The sequence below is a fragment of the Schistocerca nitens genome, chromosome 1 (genome assembly GCF_023898315.1).
Source record: "Schistocerca nitens isolate TAMUIC-IGC-003100 chromosome 1, iqSchNite1.1, whole genome shotgun sequence".
NCBI lineage: Eukaryota > Metazoa > Arthropoda > Insecta > Orthoptera > Acrididae > Schistocerca > Schistocerca nitens.
The window spans coordinates 368823715-368828568 of record NC_064614.1 but is presented as its reverse complement, the minus strand read 5'-3'; positions in this window follow the sequence as shown (position 1 = coordinate 368828568).

Below are 4854 nucleotides of genomic sequence, written 5' to 3'. Positions count from 1 at the left end.
CGGTGTTTTGGGATGCCAAAGGGGTGTTGTTGGTTGAATTCATGGAACGTGGTACGACCATTAATCAAGACGTGTACTGTGAAACAATAAAAAAGTTACGACGGGCTATACAGAAAAAACGCCGTGGTATGCTGACTTCCGGTATCGTTTTTTTGCACGATAACGCCCGTCCTCACTCTGCTCGCGGAACAAAGGCCCTTCTTGAGTCCTTCAAGTGGGACGTTATCAACCATCCACCTTACAGCCCAGACCTGGCGCCAAGTGATTATCACCTCTTCATGCATTTGAAGAAATGGCTCGGGTCACAGCGGTTTGATGACGACGAAGAGCTCAAAGATGCGGTCACAGGCTGGCTCCAGGCACAAGCGGGTGATTTTTATGCAGAAGGAATTTCAAAGCTTGTGAAGAGATACGATAAGTGCCTCAATCGCTATGGAGACTATGTTGAAAAATAGTGCAAAGATGTAGTTGTAAGATGTATATATTAAAATATTTTTATTTAACTTGGTGTATTTTTTTAAATCAACCGGAGGTTACTTTCTGAACTGCCCTCGTATAAACCCTCTATATACTCCTTCTTTGCTTAGAACTGGGTTTCCATCAAAGCTCTTGATATTCATGCAAGTGGTTCTCCTTTCTCCAAAGGTCTCTTTAATTTTCCTGGAGGCAGTATCTATCTTACCCGTAGTGAGATAAGCCTCTACATCCTTACATTTGTCCTCTAGCCATCCCTGCTTAGCCATTTTGCACTGCCTGTCGATCTGATTTTTGAGACGTTTGTATTGCTTTTTGCCTGCTTCATTTACTGCATTTTTATATTTTCTCCTTTCATCAATTAAATTCAATATTTCTTTTGTTACCCATTGGTTTCTATTAGCCCTCGTCTTTTTACATATTTGGTCCTCTGCTGCCTTTACTATTTCATCCCTCAAAGCTACCCATTCTTCTTCTACTGTATTTCTTTTCCCCATTCATGTCAATTGTTCCCTTATGCTCTTCCGGAAACTCTGTACAACCTCTGGTTCTTTCAGTTTATCCAGGTCCCATCTCCTTAAATTCCCACCTTTTTGCAAGAAGTATACTACGATAAATCTTGGACTCCACAAAACAACACCTAAAAATAAATTTTGCGCTACTTCAACGGAAATAGTGACCTGAACCTGTAGTTACTTTGTATAGGGCGTATCGGCGATTTGGGTCACGGGTGTTGTGACGAAAGGTCAGTAAGAACTGCAAATAAATTTTCGGGATGTAAGAAATATTCTCTGTCCTATCAATGCGAGCCGTCGGAACTACACTTGAGAGCCAAAGAAACTGGTATACCTGCCTAATATAATGTAGGGCCCCCGAGAACACGCAGAAGTGCCGCAATACGGCGTGGTATGGACTGGACTAATTTCTGAAGTAGCGCTGCAAGGAACTGACACCCTGAGGAGATTGAGATCTCTTCTGAACAACACGTTGCTAGGCATCCCAGATATTATCAGTGACGTTCCAGACGGGGGAGTTTGGTGGCCAGTGGAAGTGTTTAAACTCGGAAGAATGTTCCTGGTGCCACTCTGTAGCAATTCTGGATGTGTGGGGTGTCTCATTGTCCTGCTGGAATTGCCCAGGTCCGTCGGATTGCACAATGGACATGAATGAATGCACGTGATAGACAGGATGCTTATGTACACGTCACCTGTCAGAGTCTTATCTAGATGTATCAGGAGTCCCATTTCACTCCAAGTGCACACACCACACACTATTACAGAGTTTCCACCAACTTGAACAGTCCCCTGCTGACATGCAGGTCCATGGATTCATGAGGTTGTCTCCATACCCGTACACGTCCATCCGCTCGATAAAATTTGAAACTAGACTCGTCCGACTCATCAACAGTCCAATGTCGGTTTTGACAGGCTCAGGCGGGGCGTAAAGCTTCATGTCGTGCAGTGATGAAGGGTACGCGAGTGGGCCTTCGGCTCTGAAAAACCGTATCGATGATGTTTCGTTGAATGGTTTGCAAGCTGACACTTGCTGATGGCCCAGCACTGAAATCTGCAGCATTTTGCGGAAGGGTTGCACTTCTGTCACGTTGAATGATTATCTTCAGTCGTCGTCGGTCCCGTTCTTGCCCGATCTTCGTCCGGCCCCAGTGATGTAGGTGATTTGATGTTTTACCGAATTCCTGTTATTCACGGTACATTCATGAAATAATCGTATGGGAAAATTCTCACTCCATTGCTAGGTCGGAGATGCTGTGTCCCATCGCCGACTGTAACCCCACGTTAAAACTCACTTAAATCTTGATAAACTGCCGTTGTAGCAACAGTACCGATCTAACAACTGTGCAGACACTTGTTGTCTTATACAGAGTGAAGAAAAATTGTGTCACGAAATTTTAATCATGGATAGCTGATGCCAGTAGGAACCAAAATTACTTGGCGCCACGCGCTCTGATTGGATTGCGCTGTTGATGGCTGCCTGATTAGCTGGGTGGTAACGTGCTCGCCTCCCATGCAAGCGGGCCCGGTTTCGATTCCTCGCCGGATTGGAGATTTTCTCCGCTTGGGCACTGGGTGTTGTGTTGCCCTCATCATCTCATCCTAATCACCGGCGCACAACTCGCCACACGTGTCGAATAGGTTTTGCTGTTTGTCTCCACCTCACGTCATAGGCATTCACATGTAAGCTTCGCTTCGGAGCACACACACGTTACCTGCGATTTAGTCATACATTAAGCATGGCAGCACAGTATTCGTTTGAAGAACAACGAGATATGGTTTTTGTTTAAGGACTAGCCAATGGTAATGCGCATTAAGCTCGACAGTTGCATGAGGAATGATACCCAGCAAGACGCCACCCACACCCGCAAACGTTTACAGCAATCACCAGCGACTTGGCGAAACAGGTTCGTTAACAGGGTATCATGTCGATGCTGGAAGACCTCTAACACGACGGGACGCTGTGTTTGAAGAGACTGTTCTCGAACGCTTCGAGGACGCACCTACAACAAGTACTCGAGCGGTTGGACACGACATGGGGGTCACTCACTGGTTAGTCTGGGAGGTTTTGAGGGATGACGGCCAGCATCCATTTAGTTTCCACCCTGTCCAAGACCTAAATCCTGTGGCGGACTATGAACATAGGTTAGGGCTCAAAAAATGGTTCAAATGGCTCTGAGCACTAGGAGACTTAACTTCTGAGGTCATCAGTCCCCTAGAACTTAGAACTACTTAAACCTAACTAACCTAAGGACATCACACACGTCCGTGCCCTAGGCAGGATTCGAACCTGCGACCGTAGCGGTCGCATGGTTCCGGACTGAAGCGCCTAGAACCGCTCGGCCACAACGACCGGCTTTAGTTTTTTACATATTTCCGTATTTTAATACTCATGCCAATACCAGTTTCTTCGGCGCTTCAGTGTAAAATCCTGGAGGCGGCATACAAGTACAAGCTCACTGAGAGTCTCGTATATAAAATTCCTTCATACGTGACACAATACTACTATATCGTTTCAGATATACTGGCACGCTACTGACTGCCGCTAAATTCTGTGTCTGCGCGCTCCTGCGCCGAGGAGTGAAGTCACGTGTTTTGAAAACGTCAGTGCAATTGGCCGCTGTCCGCTGCCGTCGATCGCCGTTGCCAGCACCCTGTGGTGGACGGGTGGTAGACATCGTCTTCGACACCAGCATCCATATACCGTTTAATTTCACGTCCTCCTCCTTTCCATTGAAATTATTAGGGTGTCTGGCGATTTCGATTGCCTCCCTGTAGAGCCTCCGCTTATGGCCGCTAGTACTTACGTCTCCTCTAAACGAATATGGTGGTTACCTGGCTGGAAAGCATTCGCCGCAACAGCTGATCGTTCCGTTACTACTACAATTGCCCTTGTGCTCTTCCAAACGTTTTGAAACAGTTCTTTTATTGGTACCCACATAAACATCTCCATCTCCTTCCATCGAGCTACAGACCCCCTTGAAGATGTCCTTCGCAGACGTTGGGAATTGACACAGAATTCATCAGCCGACCACGGCATAACAGCCAGGATAAATATAATGGACATGACATTTCCGACCGTGAAAGTCTACATTTTAGTATACATGTTGCGAGGTGCCGGCGCTAGTAGTGTATTTATCACTAAATTCTACTAGAATCCACATGTGTAAATCATGCTCTAAGCCCCCCCTATTCTAACTCCGACTTTTGCTGTTGCACAAGGATAAAACAAATACGCGAACTGACTCTAATCAACCCCGCTAGTGGAGTAGAAGAGAGTTTGGCACCTGCAATAATTTAATTTGATAAATAAGTTAAATAAACAAAGGTTTCATTAGCATAGTGAGGAATGATAGGGTTGCTCTATTGATTAACAGAAAGAAAGTTCTGTCCAAAATAACAATATGATTTATTAAGATTAAACGCAGAATAGTAAAAGAGACACAGGAAATGTAAAACATCAAATTGGCTAAAATTGGAGATTCATACAAACACAGTAAAGGTGAAGTTGTCCCTAACTTAGATCGTGAGGTTTAAGACTAAGTGGTATGTGGAGCCAATTCCTTTCCACTCAAATCTCAAGAGAGACACACAGCTAACCCAATAGTAATTGCTGCTACTCGAAACTGAACAAAGTTAGAAAAGGATGAACAGGCGCGCTCTGCTGAGCTCTGATTATCACCTAGGAAAATCCCTATCTGCCGGTGCTGCGGACGTACATTACCAACAGTCTTCTTATCTCCCAGAACACGATCTGGCGTACCGCAGGCGAGGGCTGGTTGCTCCCACGTCCTCGACCGAAAGGCGACTGCCGACTACCCAGAGCACCCGCACAGGCCGAACACCGAACATTCCCGCCCCCACGACA